General features: G+C 50.9%; 1 long non-coding RNA gene across 12 annotated transcripts; it reads right to left on the bottom strand.

Moving 5' to 3' along the window:
• Nucleotides 1–1,362: 1,362 nt before the first annotated feature.
• Nucleotides 1,363–21,117, bottom strand: LOC114487190 (uncharacterized). 12 transcript variants are annotated; one of them, XR_008618481.1, is made up of 10 exons: nt 20,601–21,060; nt 20,167–20,226; nt 19,739–19,931; nt 19,079–19,666; nt 17,804–18,087; nt 14,575–14,722; nt 13,866–14,063; nt 8,700–9,048; nt 7,821–7,980; nt 1,363–2,269 (listed from the first exon to the last, which is right to left on the bottom strand). It is a non-coding gene; the product is annotated as an uncharacterized lncRNA (long non-coding RNA). The 12 variants fall into 12 exon arrangements; XR_008618485.1 differs by having other exon boundaries at nt 8,977–9,048; nt 20,601–21,058; XR_008618482.1 differs by lacking the exon at nt 1,363–2,269 and adding an exon at nt 7,476–7,526.
• Between the last annotated feature and the right edge of the window lie 5,435 nt (nt 21,118–26,552).

Raw genomic sequence — 26,552 nt, forward strand, 5'->3', positions numbered from 1 at the left:
GGGCTAATCGTATGTGAGTGTGTGGATACATCCAGCACAGGGCCTAGATGTAGAGCGAGCCTTCCAAGAACCTCTAGTAGCGCAGATCTAACTTGATTTCTCAAACTTAATATCACAAATGGACTTGTTTACAAAACAGAAATTGACTCACAGATATAGAACACAAACTTATGGTTACCAAAGGGGATAGCGAGGGGGTGAGGAGGAGATAAATTAGTTCAGGATTAACAGATACACACAACTATATATAAAATAGATAAACAACAAGGACCTACTGTACAGCACAAGGAACTCTATTTAATGTCTTGTAAGAACCTATAACGAAGAGAATGTGAAAAAAGAACATATATTTATATACGTGTGTATAACTGAATCACTTTGCTGTACGCTTGAAACTAACACGACGTTGTAAATTAACTATACCGCAATAAAAAAAATTTTTTTAATAAATAAAAATAAAAATTCAGGACTACAAAGCAGAGGGACTAAAGCCATCTAGCACATGCATGGAAGAGTCGGAACCTAAGCCCCAGACCCCGGACATCGCGCAACTGACCACGTTATTCCCCACAGGAACGCAGCCAGTGCACGTCGCGGACCGGATGGCCGAGTATAGTTCTGATATAAACTCACCTCCCCAGACTCAACCCTGAATTCAAATGCTTCCTTAAAAAAAAAAAAAAAAAAAGAAAAAAAATTTAATATCAACCTCAAGACCCAAATATTAGCCCAGCCAGCTGCCCCTCCCGCCAGCAGGTTCACCCGTACACACTAATCCTGTCCCCTAGTAAGGAGAAGCACGCTGAAACATGCCATTGTTCACAAGGCAATTATCGTAATGAGGCAAAGCAAACTGAATGCGGGGCTAATCCAGCTGCTGCGTTGATAAAGCATAACAAGGGTGGCCGCTCCAGAGCACAACCGCAGAGTTAATTTGCGCTTTTCTCCACCAGCCTGATGCGGCTACACCACAACTGCCCTCATAACTAAACAGGAGCTAATTACACATGTTAATTACCCAGCCCCGGGTCAGCTCCCAGCAGTTACAGACAGCCAAAGGCTAAGCCCACGGATTCTTCCTCTGAGCTCTGCACAGAAGCTAAGTTGGGGTGTCCAAATCTTTGCAGTGGGTTCTCACCTCCTTGAAGACACATTCTTTGCACAGATGAAGATAATTCTGTGGATGAGGCTGGTGGCCACTTCCCCACTTCCTCGTTCTTGTCTTCCAAGATTCCCCCAGCCCCCCAGATATTTTTCCCACTTGTCTTCTCTCTGCACAGAACATTACATCTGGTAGAACTTTTTAGCAAAAGTAAGTTAATAAATTGTTACTATAAACGAAAAGGCTATACACTGTATGATTCCATTTATATAACGTTCTGGAAAAGGCAAAACTATAAAGGCAGAGGACAGATCACTGTTGGCCGGGGTGGGGATGGGGGGAAGGGCTACTCCTCCAAAGGGAATTTGGGACTGGTGGAACTCTTCCTATGTGATTATGCTCATGGAAACACAATACGTGGGCATAGGCAGTTGTCAAAACCCACACAACTGTACACCACAAAGGGCAAATGTTACTGTACTGTACTTTACGTAAATTAAAAATAAATGTAAAAAGAGAATAAAACGTGTTCTCTCTCAGCCAGTTTTTCCTTTTAATTTGTCCTTATCATTAGAGATTGCCAAGCCATCTTTTTCTGACAGAGGAAACCTTTGAAATTCTAGCAAAAAATGGGGAGGGGGAAACAACCGCTTTTCTCACTAATTTGTAATAAATGCCCTCTATCTGTTGTGTTTGAAATGATTAAGCAGGTGTGGATTCTTTTTCCCTGGGAATGCGAAACGAGTATCTACGAAAACAGAGCATGGCAAAGGTTTGAACAATTGTCCGGTGAGATCAGTAAAATCTTAATCTCCATGACGCCAAGAGACTAGGCTACCAAGTGGAAAGTTTGTTCAATTCCCCAGCTGTTCTGTCTCTGTGTGTCCCCCATCGATGTGGCTGTTCAGGTTTCAGGTTGTTCGGCTGGTGCCAGGGAGACGCCACCATAGTTGGCAGCTTTCCCCAGTGACACACTGTCTTTACCCTTCCTCAGCTCCCTTCACTGGGGCAGCTACAGCCTGAAGTTCTTTGTCATCTCATTTCGACAGCAGTTGCTTAAAGAAGACAAATCAGCGACTTTATGATGAGTTATAATACGCATCATTCTTTTCTTCTCCCCGGAACCCGCACAGCAACTCCACAGAAAAAGTGATGCAACATGGCAGCCTGAAATAGCCCAAAGGTCATTCATGGTCACGGCAACCTAAACACTTACACCATTTCCAAAATAATCACACCAGAACTGACAGACAGCTTTGCATTCATTTGTAATGTTAAGTACTTAATCAACAAGTTAAATATTCTCCAGGTTCACAAGAATGATGACAACCTCTGAATAGTTTTCTATCACTTCAGTGGGGTTTGTCTGATGAGGGCTGACACATGTATATAAGAAAACAAGCAGCTTTACCTACACCCTTTTTTTTTCCTGTTGGGAATATGATAATGCAATAAAATCAGATCTTAAGATGCTTGCATGTTTATGCCTTGAAAATCGTATGCATACCTTTGTTGCAGACGCAAAAGGAGAGGAAGTAGACAAATGCCATATGATATCACTTATATGTGGAATCTAAAATATGATACAAATGAACCTATCTATGAAACAGAAACAGACTCATAGACATAGAGAACAGAATTGTGGTTGCCAAGGGGGAGGGGGTGTGGGGGAGGGATGGATTGGGAGTTTGGGATTAGCAGATGCAAACTAGTACATATAGGATGGATCAACAACAAGGTCCTACTGTACAGCACAGGGAACTATATCCAGTATCCTGTGATAAACCATCATGGAAAAGAATATGAAAAAAGAATATATGTATGTATAACTGAGTCACTTTGCTGTACAGCAGAAACTAACACAACATTGTAAATCAACTATATTTCAATTTTTTAAAAAAGTCAGCTTGAAGACAAAGGAGAGGAAATAGTCTTAGAGATCGATTCCTAATGCATCTGCTGTCTGCCCACCGCGTGTTATGCGCCTACAGTGTGGGGGGCATACCGTGGAGGTAAACCCTTAAACGCAATTTTTAGAACCACAGACTTTCCAGTTAGCAGAGGCCCGAACAGTGGCTCTGATGAGCTTATCCTGAGTGCAGGGCCTAGGAGCTTATTATAGAAAAACACATCAACTGGGTCTGAAGCTGAAAAACTTTAAGGAACCAAAACAGCTCAGGGGACCAGGGACTAGACTTGCCTCTCAGGCCACACACTCCCTCCCATCCCTCCCAAAACCAACCCCTTCTTCCCACTGCCTCCCACTTTCAGCTTACTCGTGGCCCTCTGTGACTTCTCTGGCCTCTCCCTGACATCAAACCATTGCCAACTTTCTGGTTCACACTGTACTTCTCAGTTTTTAAAGCTGAGAGGGAAAGTTTGATTGGCTCAGCACACTTTCCCACGCCAGGCCCAATGATGAACGTAATTACGTGTCACTATCAGTCAGTGAATTGATAGCCCTGGGATCCGGTGTCAACCCAAACTGCTCAGTCCAAAGTGGTGGAACATAACACAAAACACAGCCATCTTGGCCTCAGGGGCTCTGGGTGGGCAGCTCCCGTAAGAAAGCAGGGCTAGTAAGGCTGAGCGGGTGCTGTGCCCATGGCTAATAGTTGAGCTTCCTCTACAGCAGGGGTGTCAACTCCAAGGCCTACGCTAGCCAGGCAGGCTATGGAAATGAGCTAAACCGACCTGGTCAAGAGGATGCACTGCAGGAGTGGGAAAGACTTTGAGGAATTAAGAGAATGCAGCCTGGGGTCAAGCGAAAGAGACCACTAGCTCTGGCTGATTGGTCAACATGCAGAAAAGAGGGCTTCGTGTTGGCAGATCTTCTAATTTTTCAGCAGACACCAGAAATCTGATATTTTATGTATAATCTCCCAAACTTTAATGTTGGCTCAAACTTTTTAAACCACGTGGGTCAACCAAAACATTCCCTCGCTGCCTCCACTTTCTGACCAACTGATGACCCTCTCAGCCTCCAGCACCTCCCAAACACACAGCCATGAGGGACGCATCGCCATCTTTGAAGGAAGCCCATGCTGTTCTCCAACAGTTCTGGGGTCATTTAAAATTCCTTCATATATTTAGAATTAACATTGTCTAAATGGCCATACGACCCAAAGCAATCTACAGATTTAATGCAATCCTTATCAAAATACCCATGACATTTTTCACAGAACCAGAACACATAATCCTAAAATGTACATGGAACCACAAAAGACTCAGAATAGCCAAAGCAATCTTGAGGAAAAAGAACAAAGCTAGAGGCATAACCCTTCCAGACTTCAGACAATACTACAAAGCCACAGTCATCAAAACAGTGTGGTACTGGCACAAAAAGAGACATATGGATCAATGAAACAGAATAGAGAGCCCAGAAATAAACCCACACACCTACAGTCAATTAATCTTCAACAAAGGAGGCAAGAATATACAACAGAGGAAAGACAGTCTCTTCAGCAAGTGCTGTTGGGAGAGTTGGACAGCCACACGTAAATCAATGAAGTTAGAACACTCCCTCACACCACAGACAAAAATAAACTCAAAATGATTTAAAGACCTAAATATAAGACATGACACCATAAAACTCCTAAAAGAGAATACAGGCAAAACATTCTCAGACATAAATTGTAGCAATATTTTCTCAGATCAGTCTCCCAAGGCAACAGAAATAAAAGCAGAAACAAACAAATGGGACCTAATCAAACTTAAAAGCTTTTGCACAGCAAAGGAAACCATAAACAAAATGAAAAGACAACCTACAGAATGGGAGAAAATATTTACAAATGATGCAACCGATAGGGATTAATTTCCAAAATATACAAACATCTCATACAATTAAAAAAAAAACAACCAATCAAAAAATGGGCAGAAGACCTAAATAGACATCTCTCCAAAGAAGACATACAGATGGTCAACAGCCACATGAAAAGATGGTCAACATCACTAATTATGAGGCAAATGCAAATCAAAACCACAATGAAGTATCACCTCACTCTAGTCAGAGTGGCCATCATGAAAAAGTCTACAAACAATAAATGCTGGAGCGGGTGTGGAGAAAAGGGAACCCTCTTGCACTGTTGTTGGGCATGTAAATTGGTGCAGCCACTATGGAGAACAGTATGGAGGTTCCTTAAAAAACTAAAAATAGAACTACCATATGATCCAGCAATCCCATTCCTGGGCACATATCTGGAAAAGGTGAAGACTCTAATATGGAAAAATACGTGCACTCCAATGTTCATAGCTGCACTATTTACAGTAACCAGTACAAGGGACCAACCTAAGTGTCCATCAACAGACAATTGGTTTGGGCTTCCCTGGTGGTGCAGTGGTTAAGAATACACCTGCCAATACAGGGGACACGGGTTCGAGCCCTGGTCCAGGAAGATCCCACATGCCGCGGAGCAACTAAGCCCGTGCGCCACAACTACTGAGCCTGTGCTCTAGAACCTGCGAGCCACAACTACTGAGCCCACGTGCTACAACTACTGAAACCCGCGCGCCTAGACCCCGTGCTCCGCAACAAGAGAAGCCACCGCAATGAGAAGCCCGCGCACCGCAGCGAAGAGCAGCCCCTGCTCGCCGCAACTAGAGAAAGCCCAGGCACAGCAACGAAGATCCAATGCAGCTAAAAATAAAATAAATTTTTAAAAAATTATTTAAAAAAAAACCAGACAATTGGTTTAAGAAGATGTGGTATATTTATACAATGGAATGTTACTCAGCCATAAAAGAGAATGAAATAATGCCATTTGCAGCCACATGGATGCACCTAGAGATTATCATACTAAGTGAACTAAATCAGACAAAGACAATTATATGAAGTCACTTACATGTGGAATCTAAAAAATAATACAAATGAATCTACATACAAAACAGAAACAGACTCATAGACATAGAAAATGAACTGATGGTTACCCAAGGAGAAGGGAAGGCAGGGAGGGATAAATTAGGAGTAGGGATTAACAGATACAAGGTAAATATTATACATCAAATACACAAACAACAAGGATTTACTGTAGAGCACAGGGAACTATGGAAAATAATCTGGAAAAAAGATATACACATACTTTGTTGTACACCTGAAACTAACACAATACTGTAAATCAACTATACTTCAGTTTTAAAGAAAACAGTAAACTTCCTTCAGATCTCTGAATCTAAATCTGCCTCCCCCCGAGTCTGTCCGTTACGACGTAAAGGGAAAAACTCGAAAGCCCCTTCCCCGTGGCAGCCAAAGGCCTGCTTGAAGGCAACTCCCCACAGCTTCTCGTTCCGTTTCTGCAGAAGCACCTCCTGTGTCAAAACCGGCCCGGGCCGCGGAGGGTAACAGGAAATGGGAAGACGATCCCGGAGAGACGGAAGCGCTTCCCTCCACCCCTTCCAATGTTTGGGGTGTTTTCCCGACAGCTGCTCCCGCGCGCAGGCAGGAGCAACTCTTTTCCGCCCCCCGTCCTGCGCGCCCCCGCGCTCAGAGCCCCGCTACGGCCCCGCTCAGCCGCATTACGGGTCGTTAGGCCTGTAGAAGTTCACCTGGGGGCCCACCCTCCATCCGAAGAGCTTCTGCGGGAACACGCGTTCCGATCCCAGCGGCCCACTGACAACTGACCGGAGGACACAGCTCGCCCCTGGCTGGAATCTGCCTGTACACGGGAGCCCGGTCATCGCGAAGTGGACACGGCTCGTTACCAAAGGAGCATATGCAAAGCCACAGGGCCCTGAGCCTGACGACGCAGAGGGTCTTGCGGATGGCAGGGGTCGGGGGTTCCCTGGAGGCCCAGGAAGGGCGCGTTCAGCTGCCAAAGGGAAGCGGGGTCCTGACAGAGACCTCAAAGGAGGGTGAAGAGCATCAGATACAGGACGAGTGGCCGGCAGGGGCCGGCGTCTGACCCTCCCGTCGGGGGAGCTTACCATGGCCTCAGGCCTCCGGGTACCGTCTTCCCGGCTTCCGATCAGAAGTGGGGGGGGGGGGTCCTGCCTGTGCCTGGACCTCCGTGGGGCTGCCCGAGAGCCTGGCTCTGCCTGCCGGCCCTCCGCAGCCAAGCCTCGCCTTCAGGCCCGTCGGGCTCCAGAAACATCTCCGAGGCCCGGGCAGGCGCCAGGCCCCGCCCAGCACGCCGAGGAGCCGGAGCGGAGAGGCCGCTCAGCCCTCCAGTCTCGGGGGAGGGGCTGGCAGGTGTGCGGCCAGGTGGGCGGGGCCCCTGCTCCGGGGGCGGGGCCGGGAGCAAGGACCGTGAGGAAAGCGTCCCGAGCGCTCCTCCCCCACCTGGCCTGTCCCATCACGAGGATGCTCAGCACCTGGGGGCGGGGGAGGGGCACAGGGCCAGTCGGAGTCTAGCTTCTCAGCCAGGAATTTGAGTTGGGGTCCTGCGTTGACCAGCGTGGACCAGCCTCTTCCGAATCTCACTCTCCTCAGCTTTAAAGTGGAGATAAGGGTAGAGTCGGTTCTGCCACAGTCCGACAGGGGCGTTCCTGAGAATCACCCCTCTACGCCAAATCGCACGATTAAAACTACAGGGCTTACGGGGAAAATGGGGTTAGGGACACACCCAAAGCTCATGAAAATGGCAGCGCTGGTTTACACATGTTCCGTGGTTTCGAAATTCCTAACTACTACGAATACGTCTGGCGCTTTACCTTGCGTAAGACCTGAAGTTGCTTGGGAAGTGGGTGTCGGCGAGTGAGTTGTTGTGAGGTGCAGGAAGATTACCTGAAATCGGATGGAAAGTGGTAGCACCTGGCGTGCCGGGGCGCGGCTCCCTGTTCGCCGTGAACCGAGGTAGCTGGAGGTGTTGGCGGGGGTCTGTGTGTGTTTGCGTCTTGTATCCCCGAGCAGCTCACGGCAGCTGGGTGCAGTCTTCCGCGTTCACCTAGTTTTGCGTGCGAGTGGACAAAGTCATACGGAAGCCAATGCAAAATTCACATCATGCTCAAGTTGTTCCCTAGTATATTAATGACGTCGAAACAAGTTCTCATTTTTAAAACGAGTGTTACAGCAGAACTGGCTATACTAACTACCTCATGGGGGGATGTCCTGAGGATTAAATTAGATAATTCACGTAAGTGTTGAACCCAGGACCTGACAAGTGGTTAATACCTGTTTTTATTTATTTATTTATTTATTTATTTATTTATTTGCTGTACGCGGGCCTCTCACTGCTGTGGCCTCTCGCGTTGCGGAGCGCAGGCTCCGGACGCGCAGGCTCATCGGCCACGGCTCACGGGCCCAGCCGCTCCGTGGCACGTGGGATCCTCCCGGACCGGGGCGCGAACCCGTGTCCCCGCATCGGCAGGCGGACTCTCAACCACTGCGCCACCAGGGAAACCCAATACCTGTTTTTAGTGTAATGAATAGACATCAAACTATTATATTCCAAACAAATCAAAGGATGAATCAGTGAATGCAAGAATGCCTAACTGTGGAGGAGGGAGGGTGGTGACCTATGTGAGGACAGGCTGGAGAACCCAGGCGCAGGCTGTGCTAGTCCTGCGATCAGGAGGACAAGAACTCCCTCCCTGCCCCTGTTATGTGAATACGATCACAGGGATACCAGCCACCGCCGTGCAGGCCCCAGGGCCTCATACTTACACGTTACATGTTGCCAATCAGGAATCTGGGCTGGGCTCAGCTGAGCGATTCTTCTATTCCTCTGGTATCAGTGATATCACTCAGTGTTACTCAGCCAGCAGATGGGCTGGTCTGGGGAGACCAGGATGGCCTCACTCTCATGTCTGGTGCCTTGGCTGGGAGGCCAGGCCCAGCGAGGACTGCCAGTCAGAGCGCCTACATGTCACCTCCCCAGCACGGTCAGACTGCTTACAAGTTCCAAAAGCCTGGAAGTAAATGCTGCAAGTCGTTTCCTCACCTAGCCCTGGGAGTTCCGGCATATCACTTCCGCCGCATCCAACCGGTCAGGCGAATTAGCCCACTGAAGATTCTAGGACAGAAAGAGTCTACGTCTCAGTGGGGGAAGTGCAAAGGCCCCGGGGCCGCCTCTGATCCAGCACACTGCCCTTGAAAACTCCAGCATCATGTCCAGAATTCTGGACGGAGTTTTCTGCGGCAGACGACCCCTGGGTGCCCCCCTCCCCCCGTCCACCGTGCACATTTCTGCCATTGTGTGTGGCGCCCTGGGCTGTATGCATTGCTGAATCTAGTGTTGCCCATGGGCTGCAAGCTCCTGCCGGGTAGGGACTAGTTTCATTCCATGTCGGACCTGGAGCATCCTCGTGTTGAATCTGGTCCCTGAAAGGCCCTTAGTAAAGCTGGGATGAACAATAAACAAATGTAAAGGACCAGCTCTACCTCTTCTGTTCAAAGCCTCCAACGCCTCAAGAGCAGGAGACGCGGCTCTTCCCTCGTGTCTCCGGCACATAACACGCTGCCTGACTCTTAGTTGACGCCGAATCAGTGTTTGTTGAAAACCCAAGTACGGCCGCGCGCACGGGGCCCCCGCTACCCCGCCGTGGCTGACAGGCCCGGTGCTGTGGCCCCAGCAGAGTGGGGAGGTTGACCTGAAACCAAGTCCTGGGTGTTGGGACTTCGGGTTACGGTGGGTAGAGCCAGGCGTTCGAGCAGGTCGTGACCGTGAGCCCCGAGGGACAGGGACAGGGAAGGGCCCGGGGGGCCGGGGACAAAGAGGAATGGACGGCGGCTCTCCTGTCTCCGGGGCCACTCAGTGGGGAGATGCAGGCTTACACACAGGGTGCCAACAGTTCCCAAACTGTCCTGCACGAGGCCTGCCTACTAGCGCACGACGACAACTGGCCCCAAAGAAAAACAGCTTTGGGTTTGACTCAAGCACGAGAGCTTTGGAAAGAGGGGACCTGGCCACAGAAAATGAGCCTTTAGCGATGAGGGGGCTGTTAGTTACCAGGAGCAGTAAACCAGGTGTTGCCTCTGTGGCTATTTGAAGCCGAATCTAATTTAGCGCTTGGGCTAGGTGAGTGCTGTTTATAGGGGGTGATATGGACGGAGGCTTTGGTCTTGGGGCAGGTGGGCGCCCACTACGCCCTGGATGTCCAGCTCTGCAGGTGCTCAGCCAGCCCCGAGGACAAGAGCCACCGGCCCGCAGATCACGGCTCAGCCCAGGCTCCCCGCGTGCAGCCTCAGGCCCCGCGTGGCCGGGGCCTCTGGGCGCTCACCAGGCATAGAATGTGCTGCAAGATCCAGGGCTTGGTGCTGCCTTGCCTAACCCTCCGGGAAGACGAGATGAAATGGCCTGTCCCAGCTGGGCGGCCCCCTTCCTCACACAGGCCTTCGGTCCACACAGCGAACTGGCGTCCGCATGCCTCCCAGGGGTGGTGCAGAGGCCGAGCTGAGCTTTGTGACAGACCCCAGGCATCCTGGAAACCCGGGCTTTGGCTTCCCAGGCAGGCCCAGATTGCCTGTGGGGACTTTTTCCAGAACAAGTGGGAGATACGCACCCTGACTGGAGAGACATCCTCTGTGAGCAGAGCCCTGGGCCTGGCTGGGGGCGTGCGGGGGGCTGCAGAATCCCCCCTGCCCTGGCCCAGCAGAAGCCTCAGCGCAGGACAGGCTCCTCCATCAGGACCACATGACACAAATCAGGGCAGAGCGTGCGAACCAGCCAGCTCGCTGGAGGCGCCAGGGTGACTGGGCCAGCTCCGGGGGGGCCTGGCTGCAGGAGATGCTGTGAGATGCAGTGAGGGTCCAGTCTGAGGTCCTCTCCAAGCCCTCCTGAGGGCAGCAGTAAACCCAGAGGTAGCTGGGGGCTCATCTTTAGCCCCGCGCTGCAGTGAGAGACCCGGCAGCCTGCTGGGACGCACCTCCAGAGGCCCCTGGGCGCCCCAGCAGGGTTTGGGCTGTAACGCGGCGGCTGGAGGGCGCTGAGCCTCCCGGCACGGGGCCCGCCCTCCAGGCCGTGCTGTGCCTCCCAGCCTGGGCACGGAGACGGTGACCCACTGGCAACTGGACATGTCCCTTTCCTGTTGCTGAGACATCAGGTGCTCACAGGGGACCCACGCTCGCGTTCTGTTTGGTGGCAGGGGCTGAGCATCTGCCCGACTTCCAGGCCCAGGTGGCCAGGCATTGATGAGGGTCAGGGCGCTGTACTTGTCCTGGGGACGGCGAAAAAGGAAGAGGAAACCTCCCGTGCAGAGCGATGCCAACGGAAGCTCCCCTCCTGCCTGGAGGAAGGCCAGCCGCCGAAGTGTGTTTTTCCTTTGTCATCTGTAATTCGTAAGCTGGTGACAATGGAAGTGGAAGCATCCATGGGGGTGTGGGGAGCGTTTGTCATGAAATCGGCGCAGGTGGCCGGCGTCCCGAGTGCGCACAGACAAGGGCGCCTTGCCCTGCAGCCCGGGCCCCCACGCTGCTCCTTGGCTCGCCCTGTCTTGCTCTCTGAGGGTCTCGGACACGCCTTTTCTGTTTGGAAATTTCGCCCTGGCCTCCTGGGCTTCCCCCCTCCTCCCATTCCTCAAGGAGGCTGTGACTTTCTCAGAAATGTTCTTTAGCGGTGCTTCTACAGGGGAAAGGCGGCTCTCGGCTTCTGGTAAAGGGGGCGGCGGGGAAGGGTGGGAGCGCAGAGCCCTTCCCAGACTGCCCTTTCCTCTCCCCCGGAGGCAGGGAGCCCGGCCTTCCCCAGCCTCCACCTCCAGGGAGAACGTCCTTCCCGAGCTTACTTACATCCTTTTCCCTCCTGTGTGGCGGGCAGTATTTTCTCCAAGACGACGCACACACCTTATTCTCCAGACACTGAGCGGGACCAGGGGCTTCTTCCCCTCGGTGGGCAGGGCTGGCCCAGAGCTCGCTGAGCTGTTCCCGTAAAACTGTCGAGCCCTTCCCTGAACCACAGTCCTGCGCGGTGGCAGGCCCCGCCCCGTCCCCCTCTGTATCTTCCCCAAAGAGCCTCTTTTCTTGCTTTCGCTCATCTTTTGAGTTCATACCTCAGCGGGTCTGTCAGTGGGCCCCCAGGCCTGAGACGCGGATCAACGGGAGTCGGTGAATTCAGAGTAAAAGGGGGTGTGTGTGTGTGTGTGTGTGTGTGGATGTGTAAAGAGACAGACAGACAGACAGAGACGGGGAGTTTGCCCACATCCTGCAGTCATGTCTTGCTGCTTTGGACTATCTGACCATTTGTGCAAAAGAAAAAAAGAGTACTAGAGCCATGCCAACATCACAGAATGAGAGTAAGTTCCCCATAACGACTAAGACATGGGCGTTCCTTGCGTAGAAAGCTCTCTGCGTGCCAGGAGCTGTTCCGAGCCCGTTTCCTGCGTGAACGTGTGTCGGGCAACCGCTGCAATGCTGGGAGGTTAGTGCTGGTACCGTTTACCCCACTTTCCATTGAGGAAGGTCTGAGGGGGGACGGCGGATAGAGCCTTCCGAGTTTCTGAGCAGTTGGAAGCGCTTCAGGATTTGGGGGGACAATTAAGCAGAGCGGGGCTGTGACCTCTGGGTGAGGGGCTTGCTATGTATTTAACCGAAATCCTCGTTTTGTTCAAGGGGCCCGCGCTCATGGAAGCCCTTGGACATCAATGAGAGAGGGAGGCCGTATTTGTAGGACCAGAGAGAGACAGGGTAGGCGAAGAGGCCCTTGTTAAAGGCCTCACCCCAAACTGGGTGGAGAAAGAGCCCCAGGGTCGGTGGCGACTAGGAAATGCTCAGTTAAATACACCGAGTTCCTTTACTGCAGGACTTCTCGGAGCTTTGATGTGCTCACAGTTACTGCGTGCCTTCTAGAAAGAAATGGAGAATGAAGCAGCTCCTCACTCGTCAGACCTCTCTGCGAGGAGACACTCGTGGGACCAGAATTCCATGGGACACACCTGGGGAAACGCTGAGTGTCTGACCAAATCATTCTTCCCACTCTTGAGGTCACTGTGGGCCTGAGCTGGCCTGGAACCTGAGGTCTTTCTCAGGTTGTCTGAAAAGACCCACATGTTCTGAAGAAGCATTTGGACCTACCACCTGGGAGACACGAAAGCACAGGGCAGTCTCGGCACCTGCTGTGTCCCAGGTGCTCCCCTCCCCCAACCCTGACGTTCGGGCCGCGGTACCTGCAAGAGAGGGTCTGGCTATCCGTGATCCCCGAGGCAAGGTGCCAAGCCCCTCTTGTCTCTGCACAGTGACCCCACCAGCAAATGGATGACAAATGTACTGATTTCCTGAGATGAGGGCCCCCATAGGGCTCAAGAACTTCCCGTGTGTTTACGGTACAGCCTGGCTATGCGAACCCAACTGTGCTTCCCCACACAGGGGCAGTACTGTTGGGGGAATTGCTGGCCGTGAACTTCAAGATACTCAAGATATTCAAGATGTGAGGGTCCTTAATGGGGGCAAGCAGTATAAGAGGGTGAGGCCAAAAGGGCCCCATTGGAAGCTACATAATTTCTGGGATGGCAAGAAGAAAACTTAGGGCCGGGGGGTGTCTCCCTGTCAATAACTCCAAAAAACAACAGTACTTAGAAGCCCCCCCGCCCCCCGATAACCCATCATCGACCAAAGCTTCCTTGGGGATGCTCTCCCATCCAAGCTACCGTTGCTTCTCTCAGGCACACGATATTCCGTTCTGACTAAAGTGATTGGCCTTCTTCCGTCTATTCCAGCTCACCTCCTGGGCCCACTGCCAGCTTAATCCTCCTCAAAGATTCATGTTCACTTATCTCCTCAAAAGCTTCAAATGCCAGTTTGGATATGGCCCCAAGCTATCCATCCTGCCTTATTCCCACTGTCCTGCTGCCTGGGGCCCCGGAGCCAGCCAAATATTTCTCCCCTCTCACAGCTGCATACCCACGGAAACCTCTGGGTGCACCCTGCCCAGCCAGCTTCGTTTATGTCAACTTCCAGCCTCAAGTGTCCCGTCTAGAGTCGTGTCGGCGTAGAGACCTCTGAACGTCCTCTCTGGGAACCGCGGCAAAAATCGTCACCATCGACTTTTGCAGAGTTCAGAAAATTAACCGAAGGCTTGCAGCAATCGGGGGGTGTTTACTAGGAGAAGAAAAAGGCAGAATCTCAGTAAGAACCGTGAGCTTTATGGTGTTGTAACTTGCCTTACTCTCGTCCCCCCTCTCCCCAGTTCCCCAGTAGCCTTGAAAACCAACAGCCTTCAATCCCGGCGAAAAGCAGCAGCCTGGCAGAAGAGGGTCAAAACCCTATTCCCGTCGCCGTCTGGTGGTTCCCTGGAGGACCCCGCTTTGCAAGACTCGTCCTTATTTGACCTGACTAGGACTTCACTCAGGGCAGACGGTCTTTTCCTTTGCCTCCTTGGTGTCCCTTGAAAAGACCAGGAGCCCTCCCAGCTCAAGGCCATTACCACTGCCCGGCTGTCCTTGCCCTGGAATCCAGACGTCTCACTCCCCACCTCCTCCGAGTCCTTGTTTGAACGTCGCCTTCTCCATGAGGATTTCCCTCGTTGTAAATCCTCCCCCACCCTCAGATGCTTCTTATTTCCCTCCCCAGCTTCATTCACCTCCAGAGCCCTTATCACCCTCTTACATACCGTCTACTTCATTTATATGAGGCTTATCATATGTTTCTCCCGCTTGAATGCAAGCTACCATGAAGGCGAGATTTCGTCTGTTTTCTTCAATGCTGTATCTCCAGCACCTAGAAGATTGTCTGGCACAAAATAATTGCCCAGTATATATCTGTCGAATGAGTAAATGAATGAAGGTTTGGAAAAGAAAACGTTAGCAGAAACGCAGCACTTCTTGTTAAACGTAGCCTGTAGGTGCCTGGTAATTAATTGTCGTACTGACAAGAGATGGGAACTTATTTGCAGGAGAAACTGGTCACTGAGTCCTGAAACTCTTCCAGGGATAAAGCCCAATGCCCTGCTTCCATCAGCACCTCCATGCTGGACACACGACACATTTTTGTTGATTTATTTGAGACCAAAGTCTGGCCTTTCTCCAGGAAGTCATAAGAATACAGAAGCCCCCAGGAGTCCCCGTGACCCACTGAAGATAGACGGGAGCGATTAGGTCTAAAGGAAGTTGACTTATTTTTGTTTGGTTTTGCTTGACAAACAATCTCTTCAGAAGTGATATTCCAAATAAACAAGTTCTTTTGGAGGACAGCATGCATTGCAGGAACAATGCTGTGAGTTTGCTCCTAGAAACATCTTCATGGTCAGCAAGATTTCTTTTTAATTGTACGTAATAGCAGATTTTCACTTTTGCAACATGGGCTTACTTTTGCAAGTGACCCAAAGTCCCTTAAAACAAAATCATTCCTAATTTCCCTGGTTAGAAACTCCAGTAAAATGTTGAGTAGAAGTTGTGAAGGCGGGTATCTTTGTCTTATTTCTGATCTTTAGAAAAGGAAAGGATTTAGCCTTTCACCATTCATTATGTTAGCTATACATTTTTTTTTTTTTTGTAGCTGCCTCTTATTCGGCTGAGGAAGTTCCCTTCTACTACTAAAGTTTTGTTTTTTAATCAGGAACAAATGTTGGACTTCGTTAAATGCTTTTTCTATGGCTACTGAGATAATCATATAATTTCTTCTTTGACTCATTGGTTAGTTATAAATGTATTATTCCATTCACAATTATTTGGAGATTTTCCAAATATCTGTTACTGATTTGTGATTTACTTCCACCGTGGTCAGAGAACATACTTTGTATGACTTGAATCTTTTTAGATGTGTTGAGACTTGTTTTATGGACCGGGGTATCATGCATGTTGGTAAATCTTCGTGTGCGCTATCAAGGAATGTGTGTTCTGCTGTTGTTGGGTGATGTGATCTATAAACGTCAGTCAGGCTGAGCTGGTGGAGGGTTGCCCAGGTTGTCTACATCCTTGCTGATCTTCTGTCCACTTGTTCTACTAATCATTGACAGAGTGGTGTTGAAATCGCTGACGGTAAGTGTGGGTTTGTCTGCTTCTTCTTGCAATTCTATTCATGTCTCCTTCATGTATTTTGAAGCCTTGTTATTCAGCGCGTAACATTTAGAATTGTTATGTCCCCTGGATTAATTGATCCCTTTATCATTATGAAATGACTTTTTAGTTCCTGATATTTTATTTGTTCTGTAATCTGCTTTGTCTGATACTAATATTCTCTCTCCAGCTTTCTTTTGATTACTGATTAGCACAGCCTATCTTTTTTCATCCTCTTACCCTTAACCTACTTGTGTCTTAATAACATTGCATTTCTTGCAGGCGGATATGATCTTCTTCTGGTTGCAGTCCTCACCTTCCTCCGTATACACGACAATGAACAGGGGCCTGTCAATCTCTCATGCCCAAGTTTCTCCCTTGACCTTGGTGGGGATTAAGTGGGATTGGGGCTGAGTGTTCAGAGAGAAGCTTCGGTTCACCCTGCCACAAATACTACCTTGTGACTTGGGTTGAATCCCGTCACACATCAGCTGTGTGACCTTGGGCAAGTTCCTTAACCACTCTGAGCCTCAGTTTCTCCATCAATAAAATGAACCGAATAATGTTGGCTTCGTGGGGTTATAGATAATCTGTGTAGTTATGCTTCCCCAGGGTCCGGAGCTCGTTTCGTGATAGATACTATCATCGTTATTATTACTTTTATATTAATGTATATACCACGCAAGTGCATATACTTACATTGCAAATCAACCTCTTAAGTGAACACAAAGCCGCGATCATACTTTTTTTTTTTAATTAACTTGCTCTGCCAGGGAGGTAAGAAAAGGAATGAAATCAGCATGTTTTCTTCCGCGTGCCTGCCGTACGTTAAGCATCTAGGGAGGTGCCTCTTTCCAAGGCTGTGGGTGAGCAGGGCCAGGTGGAGGGGGGCGGCGCGTAAATTCTCTGCTGCTCTGCCTGGGGCCCTTCTCGGGGAGCGGCCGGCCGAGGGTGCTTCCTCCTCAGTCGTGTGATTGTGACTCTAACCTTGAAGAACCTTGACGAGGAACAAGGGTCCTGGGTTTTCATCGGGTGCCACCAGTGGGTCTCTTCCCTCTGACATATTAATTCTCGCCTCTTCCCGTAAAGATAAGTCACGCTCCTGGCAGCATCGTGCAAGGTACGATGCCGGGTGCCAGGAATCTCCTGCAAAGCTGCAGCAGGGCTGTATTGTAACGTGCCGCTAGATTAACCCGGCCACCTAAAATGCATTTTTTAAAAGCCGAAGGTCTTTCCCGTGAATAACCTGGCGCGTATTTGAGCTTCCTTATAACTTCCCTCTAATGGAGCTTTTTGGGGAAATGAAATGGGAGTTATTAGCCAGATTTATAAGACTGTCTCCTGAGAAAACGGGGGATGACTCAGCAGATGAGGTGTACTGGTTAACTCCCCGGCCCAGGAGAAAGACCTGGCCTCCAGTTTGCGAGACCGAAGCATCCTCAGCCCCGACCACTTTCCTGTCCTCCCAGTGCAGGGCCAGTGGTGCCTTTGTAGCCCGAGGAAGCACTGCAGGCGCAGCTCCAGGGATCTCCTCTCCGTGTCTTCGGAATCCTACCCTGCAATCCCACTAATGGGTATTTATCCAAACGAATTGAATTCAGGATCTCAGAGAGGTATCAGCACTCCTGTATTCATTATGACGTCATTCACAACAGTCAAGATGTGGAAATGACCTAAATGTCCATCGATAGGTGACCAGATAAAGAAGTGTGATAGAGGCATACATGGAACACCATTCAGACTTTAAAAAGAAAGAAATTCTGCAAAATGGGACAACATGGGTGAAACTCGAGGACGTTACGCTCAGTGAATAAGCCAGTCACAGAAAGACATGGTTCCACTTACATGAGGCATCTGAAATTAAAAGGTCACATTCGTAGAGCCCGAGCGCAATGCTGGCTGCCAGGGACTGGAAGGAGAGGAGAATGGGGTATTCCTGATCGACAGGCATAAAGTTTCAGGCACGTGAGATGAACGAGCGCTGGGTATAGCAGCTGTCCGACGCTGCACCAAGAGTCAACAGTCGTGGATTACAAGCAGATGATGTCACTCACACGACACACGATACGTATCGACACCAATGCCTTTATTTACGCAACAGAGACGGACTCACCGACGTAGAGAACAGACTTGCGGTTGCCAAGGAGAAAAGGGGTGGAGGAGGAGTAAATGAGGAGTTCGAGATTAACAGATACAAACTACTATATATAAAAATAGATAAACAACAACAAGGACCTATTGTATAGCACAGGGAGCTACATCCAATATCCTATAACAAACCATAACGGAAAAGAATACGTATATATAACTGAAGCACTTGGTTGTACAGCAGAAAGTAACACACCATTGTAGATCAACTGTATGTCAAGAAAAATTAAAATAAATTTAAAAACACAATGATGGATTATAGACTTAAAATTTCGCTGGGAATTGCCTGGTGGTCCAGCGGTTAGGACTCGGCGCTTTCACCGCCAGGGCCCGAGTTCAAGCCCTGGTCAGGGAACTAAGATCCCACAAGCCGTGCGGTGCAGCCAAAGAAACAAAATCAAAAACAAAACCAAAATTTTGTCAAGTGGGTAGATCTCAGGTTAAGTGTTCTTACCACACCAAAAATTTTCAAAGTTAAGAATAAATAAATAAAGTTAAACATTAAAAAAAAAACAACCCACCCTACGAGACCATCGTGTTGGTGATCCCAGCGGAGCAGGCTCGAACCCAGTCTCCTGTTGGCATTTGGAGAGTTTTAAATCCACCTCATCGAAGGGCAGACGTGCCCTCGAGAGGGGCATCGTGGGCGGGAAACGGCGGAGCGAGGCTCTCCCGAAGGAGGAAGGAACAAGTTCCCTCCAGGGGCGTCGAGAGCCATCGCCTAGGAAGCAGGAGCGCGGGGCCCCTGGGAAGACGAGGCGCTCCAGGAGTGGGAGGGGGCCGGGGCCGTGTCCTGCTCGGACGAGCTCTCTCAGCAGCGTGCTTAGATGGTAAGGAGCTCAGGGTGGAGATTCACACCATGAACAACCGTGACACCGATATTCCCATTAAGGACCTGTGGTCGGTTCACGTGGGCGGCCGAAACAGAGGACCAAGGGCTGGAGACTTAAGCAACAGCATTTATTTTCTCACCGTTCGGAGGCTGGAAGTCCGAGGTCAGGGTGTCGGCAGGGACGGTTTCTTTGGAGGCCTCCCTCCTTGGCCTGGAGATGCCGTCTTCTCCCTGTGTCCTCAGGTGGTCTTCCCTCCGTGTGCGTCTGCGTCCTAATCAACTCTTCTTTTAAGGACACCAGTCCCGTGGGATTAGGGTCCACCCTAGGGACCTCATTTTCATGCAATTACCCCTGTAAAGACCCCTGTCTCCAAATACTTTCACATTCGGAGCTCCTAGGGGTTAGGGCGTCAACAGATTAATGTTTGGGGGACATAATTCAGCCTATAATCCTGTAACTTCTAGAATTTGTATGATTATACTGTAAAGCCACAATGGTTCCCATCCCTGGGCCTTCCCTGGGCTTCTTATGCATCATTTCACCTACACCAGACCTTCAGAATGTACCTGTGGGGTGGGTAGCACCAGCGTTCACCCTTTAGAGGTGAGGAAATTGAGGCCCAGGGCGGCCAAGAAACCCATCTTGTTTGGAGGCAGGACTGAGCTTGCACCTCGGATCACATCACCTGCCTCTACTCTCAGGTTTGTTACAGAAAACTGTGCAAACTCTAGAAGAGAAAGAAGATAATGAGGATAGAATAAAAGTCACCCACAATCCCACCCGTCTCAGCTCTACATACAAACGTGGATTATGCTGTGCAGTTTTCCTGTCCTCCTTCCTCCTTAACGTGGGCTAATGTCTTGGATGTTGCTTTGCTGGCGGCGGAGCCAAAGGAGAGCCACGGAGGCTTGCAAACTGCACCCACAAGACTTCGAGGGCAGGGGACATCGCTGATGCCACGGTGCGGGGTGTGAGAAGCCGGTTCCTTTACACTGTGTGCAGGATGGGCCCAGTTAAAAAAAAAAAAAAGAAACCAACGCCAGATTGCCAAGTGTAGATCTCTGGCTGGCGTGGAACTACAGGTGGTACTAATTTTCCTCCTATATCACCTATATTGATTTCCTCTATTTCTCAAATGTGCTACCATGAGCATGTGGACAAAATGACCTCTGAGCAGAAATGAAAACAGTAAATGTCATGAGAGAAGCATTACCCTGCGCCACTCACTTCACCACAGCTGCAATTCGCTGACGGGGCCTCAGTTCTGGAAGATTTCTCCACATGCATCTGGAAAGGAAAACAAAGGCAGCAGACAGCGTCTGTGAGGAAATCTATTGGCAACAACATCCTGAGTGAGAAAAGTGACAAAAGAACCACCTTCCTAAAAGCAGCCCAAAGAGGCCATGCAAATAGTAAAAAAGGACGCAGGGCGTTGAAAACAAGGTCCCAGCTCTCAGCCAGAGTTTCCGGAGCCACAGTGCAAACAGCCAGTGAGGAAGAGGAAGCCCGCGCTCCCAGTGTCCCCGGGGGCCCTGTGCTGTCACCCGGGCCCCGAGACTCCTGAGGGCCCAGACCACCCCATCGTGTCACCCCAGGTGGAGGATGGCACGGCCCAGGTGCCCTTGGGGAACCAGACCACCGCTCTACCTCCTTCCCGGTACCTCGGGGGCCACTGCCCGGCTCCTCGTCCGGGGGGCAGGGTGGCACTGGATGGGGACCCACAGCAGCCAGGTGCCAGCTCGGGCCACCTGCTTCCTGCCGGGCTGCACAGCCAGGCAGACACGATGGGCAGAACCCACGTCCGATTCTTAGGGAAGAAAATCACTCTTCGTGGACCGAGAGATCAGGACAGGATATCTACAACGGTTAAAAAAAAAGCCCTAGTCCGTAAACCCTCCCTCCCCAAGCACTTCCGAAATGTCGTGCCACACACCCAGCTCTTTAAATATCCAAACCCAGAATAAATGTGCCGACAGCATTTCCCCCGGCAACCGGGCCCTACGGCTGCCAGCTGAGTCAGTCTCCGAGTGACAGAGCTGTGGAGCGGGCCTCCCAGATCCACAGGCTCGGCGGAGACCGGGGCGCCCAGCACTTGGCACCCCTGCCCTGGTGCGCCTCTCCCAGCGGCCCCCGCCCCCATCAGGCTCACCCGGGACGCCCCTAACCACCGGGCAGCCCTGCCTCCCTGCCTCCCCAAGGGGGGCCACCCCGCCCTTGCACTTGTAAATGAGCTGCAGCGTCTAGGGAGGGAAGGCACTTGGTGTAAGTTAACCGACTTGTTCACGGCAGAGCCGAGCGCAAGCCTGGCACTGATTCCCATCCTCCTGCTGTTTCCCTGGACAAAGGGGCCTTTTGGACCCGATGACTCTTGGCGGGGGGCTGTCCCGTGGCAGTGTGGGTGACTGCTCTGGATTGGATACTGCGGGATGTGCTTTAAGGCCCTCACAGATTCGTTTAGACAGGCAGCTCTTGTAAGATGGCTACCCAGTTGAACTACATATATATATTTTTTAGTTTCTGTTTTTCATAAAAAAAATTTTTTTTGGCCTCTGGTTGAATAGAGCTTCTACCAGACCTCAAGGTATGACACAGAAACAAGCAGAGCTGACCTGGTTGAAGGGGGGCAGGGGCCCAACGCTCCCTCATCCACAGCCCTCCGACCCCAGGACCCCCGTGCCCTGGAGACATATCCCGGGGCCCAGCGCTCTGAGCGATAGTTTGCAAAGCACTGGACCAGTTAGTATTCTGTGGACTCGTGTACCTGAGAATCGCTGCTCCACCATTAAGTGAGTCTGGGTAAAGGAGGGGGACCATCTTTAGGGTTCGACTCAATCCTTCTCTGCTTCTAGTCGTAAATAAGGATGAGGAGAGGCCGTGTACCTGAACTGAAATGCAACCAGAGGTTTACAGTGAGATGTGGCGAGCCAAGCCCAACGTAAGTCATTCATTCTTCCGTTCGTCCAACAAAAACTTGCGGAGCACTTACTGTGTGCCAGCCCCAGCGCTAGACACAGCAAATGATATGCAGGAAAGTAATCAATAGTCTTTATGGAGGTCTGTGTTCTAAGCAAAATCTGAAATACAGAGAAAACTATAAGCGTAAGGTACAGTTTTTTTCAGAGATCCGTGAATATGAGCTACCCTTTCAAGCAATGATGGTCACCGAAGGCTTCATGGAAGAAGTGACATTTGAAGAACTGTTTGGCTTTCACAGGCAGCTGGGGGAGGACGGCCCTCCAGAACAAGGAAGCAGCATGTGCAAAGGCCCGGAGGCCCTCTTTGTGGCACAGGCCGTACAACTCCAGGAAGTGCGATCACGGAGTCTGTCGAGGGAGGGGCAGCCCCTGGAATCAGCCCTGCTGGAAAGCACAGATGTGAGCTCGACAAGACAGGGGGAAGGAGCAGGATGGAGCAAAAGAGGGGCATCAGGTGAGGGTGGAACCAGGGTGCCGCGGGCTCGGGACAGCAGACAAGGTCCTGTCACTCCAAGCTGCACACGGCGGGCAGGGGCTAAGGGGGTTTGAGCAGGTAAGTGACAGCAGAGGGCGGCGTTAGGAAGCCGAGCCTAGCAGCGGCGAGAGGGTGCAGTCGAAGAGGAGGAAAGGCGGCTGGGACAGTGACAGAAAGTTCCCGCCACCGTGAAAGGGCCTGGTGACGGGGCACCTGTGGGCCGAGGCGGTGGAGGTGGGAAAGAAGAGATAGAGGCCGAGGATAAAAACGCCCCAGGAAAATCCGCCGGGCCTGGCAAACCCCTGACTTTAGAGGTCAAGGGACAGGAAAGCCGGGGGGGACGGCAGGCCCGGTGTGGGTACGTGGGGAGCAGTGGGTGCCATCTGCACACTGAGGGAAGAGGGTAGGGGTGCCGGGGCTGGGCGGGCCCGTGGGAAGTTTGATTTTAGGCCTAGAAGGTTTGGGGCATTGGAGGCAGAGTTCAAAGGACAAGCTCAACCTCTGAGCCAGGCCTTCCCGCCATCCCTGCACAAGCAGGGACACAAAGTCCCAGTACTGATGGGGAAACGGTCTGATTTGGGGTGAGGGTCACCGATGCCAAGAACACCCACGTTCCGGAAGCTTCCATCAGATTCCTGCCCCTGGTCGTCTCCCCGGGGAACACAGGGCTCCCAGGGGAGGAAAGCGGAAAAGGAGGCTTCCTTACGGCCAATCTGGGAGGCGGTCACAAGAACAAGAAAGGGGACCCCCAACCCAGGCCCATATTTTCCAGCTGAGCCATGCTGGTCAGGGTAAACAGCAACCAAAATAATCCCAGTTGGTTGCCACTTGGAATATGATTATCTGAACAGCTGGTGGATAGGAACTGTTTTTCAAACAAGCTATCAAAACAAACCCAGGGAGCACATCTGCGAGGCTGCGGGCCCGTGAGTCGCCGAGGAAGGAAACCGGTAACCCAGTGGCCTCCCCGTCAGATGTCCTCCCACCAAGGGGCAGGTCCCCAAGATCGCCCGGGGCAGCGAGGGAGGGGCTGGCGCGCCTGCAGTCTCCGAGAGAGATGCAGAAAACAACCTCTGAAAACAGGGAGGCTTAGGTGACCGGGCGGCGAGCCAGCAGGGCAGGACCGGGCGGCCACTTGTCCCGGGCCATCACCTGAGAGCCTGAAACTGTTGAGTGCAAACATTAGATGTTATTTATAGCCGTCTGTTGAAATCCGTGTTATTTATTATGATGTTTGTAAGAATGAATCTTAGGTAGCTTTCCTTCCTAGCCTCTCCAGCCCGGCCTAGAGACGTTCTTATGCGCAGACTTGTCTTTCTTGAGCTCATTTTTCTTTAAGGAAAAAAAAAAGAACTAATGAGGGCAAGGACAACAAACCTTTCTTATTTGAAACCCTGCTGAGGCCGAGGCACCTGAACTCCCAGGAGGCAGGCGCCTGCATCTGCAGCCTGCGAGCAGCTTTCGAAACCAAACTCTGCAGGCTGTCTTCCAGGGCGGGGTTTGTCTGTGGTCCTGGCACGGGGGAGTTTCTTAGAGGGAGGGGGAAATGCCCACGGGGAGAGCTGCTTCCCTCCTGTTCTACCCGCCGGCATCCCCTAAATAAAACTTGTAAAGGCCCCCCTGACTCTCTCCTTGTGTCGCCCCCTTTGGGTTGTGACCCGTATTCTCAAATCACAGGCTGTAGTTCTTTCTCACACAGGCCGGTTGGAAGTTTGCGGGGAGTCAGTTCACACAGGCCGGTTGGAAGTTTGCGGGGAGTCAGTTCAACGAAAAGAGGGAGTGAGGCAGCTCTAGAGAACAAACTAGCGGTTACAGTGGGGAGGGGGAGGGGCAACACGGGGTGGGAGAGGGGAGGGCACAGACTACTGGGTGTAAGACAGGCTCAGGGACTACTGTATCAGTACAACACGGGGAAGACGGCCAATATTTTGTCGTAACTGTAAAGGGAAAGTAACCTTTAAAAATTGAATTAAAATTTTAAAAATATTTTCTAAAGAATTAAAAATAGGAGTTCCCTGGTGGCCTAGTGGTTAGGATTCCGGGCTGTCACTGCTGTGGCTTGGGTTCAATCCCTGATCAGGGAACTGAGATGCCGCGAGCCGCGCGGTGCAGCCAGAAAATAAATAAATAAAAATAGACTCTTGTCAATGCTGGCCAAAAAAAAAAAGTGCTTGAGAAAACACTAGGAATAACGTAGAATTCTCTACGGCAACAGCTTTAAAACCGGATTTCTTTTAGGAGTTTGGGATTATCAGAAATACACGACTATATATAAAATAGATACACAACAAGGACCAACCGTACAGCACAGGGAACTATAGTCAACATCCTGTAACAACCTATAATGGAAAAGACTCTGAAAAGGAACAAGTATATATATATGTATGTGTAACTGAATTACTTTGCTGTACACCTGAAACTAACACAACACTGCAAATCGAGAACACTTCAATAAAAAACGGTTTAAAACTGGATTTCGCGCTGGAAAAAATAAAAAGGAATAAATAAGCTTAAAACAAAATAAAATAAAATAAACACATTACTACATATAAAATAGATCACCAACAAGGAGCTACTGTGTAGCACAGGGGACTCTGCTCAGTATCCTGGTGGGAAAAGAATCTGAAAAAGAGCGGATGCATGTATGTGTATAACTGATTCACCGTGCCGTACACCTGAGACTAACACCACATGTAGATCAACTGCACTCCAAAACAAAATAAAAATTAAACAGTAAAATAAACTAGGGGGTGAGGGATACTGGCAGCCCTCTGGACTGCAGATCGAAGAGGTCGCATTCACCAATCAGCTCTGTTAGTCATGAAGAGGATATTTCGATCTCAGAAACAAAAGCAGCGGATTGCCAGCGGGCGAGGGTGCTGACCGGAGGCTGAGGACGGTGACTGGCTGTCCGGCAGGAGGCCCGTCCCCCTGGACTCCGGGCCCAGGCCCTGCCGCTCCTGAAACGTCTGCTTCTGCTGTCCCGCCAGCCAACCCCCAGCCCGGCCACACTGAGTCGCCCTGCCAGCAGGAAACCGCAGGCTGGGGGGCCCGTGGCCCGGCCAGGACCCTCCCCAGGCAGAGCCGAGGCCCGAGGGGACCCTGAGGGGGGGCGAGGGGGCAGGAAGGGCCAGCGAGGAATCCCCCCCGCCCCCGTGAGGCTTCCCTGCCTGTATGCGATGAAGATGCCGCCTCACCCAGTGAGGGACCCTCGGGGTGGATCCTTGGAAAGGCCAGGGTGACTGTTGCCTTAAAGAAATGTTGCCAAAGTGGGGAGGGACTAGGGGGCTCCCTGTGGAGGGCTCAGATCGAGGTAGATGGAAATGGAGAGAGAGGAGGGGACAGAGTGCAGCGTGGCTCCGGGGGGTTGGGTAGAGTTACCCTACGTGAAAGGTCAGAGGCGGCAGGAAGGACAGAGAAGATCAAAGGTTGCCAGGACCTTCTGGTGCTGGAGACAATCCTCACCACAAAAAGCTCAGGCGACGGTGTCGGAAGGGGTCCTGGAGGGAGACAAGCCCAAGTCCAGATAGCTGTCCCTGGGGCCGCTGAGCAAGGGCCTGGTCTCGGGGAGGAGGATGTTGGACGAGGTCTGAGGGCTGGAGTCCATGTCAGGGCAGCCATGAAACTGGGGGAGTGGAGGACGGTGTCTCTCTTTCCACCTTCTTCTGGGGGCATGGTTGTAAGAATTCCCTGGGGGGCTGGCGTAAATTAGGAGTTGGGCGCGTGAACATATACACACTCCCGTGCAAAAAACGGGTAACCGACACGGGCCTACTGTGTAGCACAGGGAACTCTACTCAGCATTCCGTAATGAACTGTAAGGGAAAACAATCCGAAACAAATAGGTATATATGTACGTATAACTTAATCACTGTGCTGGACACCTAAAACACTACATTGTAAATCAACTATACTTCAATAGAAATGAATCAGTCAATAACTAGAAATAATCTCCTACCAAACTGATAAAAGGACTAAACTGAACATGGACATTAAGAAGCAACAAGCCGAGATCCATCTCGCAGATGCGACACTGAGCGAAAGACGCAGACAGCACGCAGGGCGCGATTCCGCCTATTTACCGGCAGACGAACTGAGCGCTAACCCACGGCGACAGAGGTCAGAAGAGGGGTCCCACGGGGCTGCTGCCTGGGAGGCACCCT

Source organism: Physeter macrocephalus, chromosome 11, assembly GCF_002837175.3.
Source record: "Physeter macrocephalus isolate SW-GA chromosome 11, ASM283717v5, whole genome shotgun sequence".
Lineage (NCBI taxonomy): Eukaryota > Metazoa > Chordata > Mammalia > Artiodactyla > Physeteridae > Physeter > Physeter macrocephalus.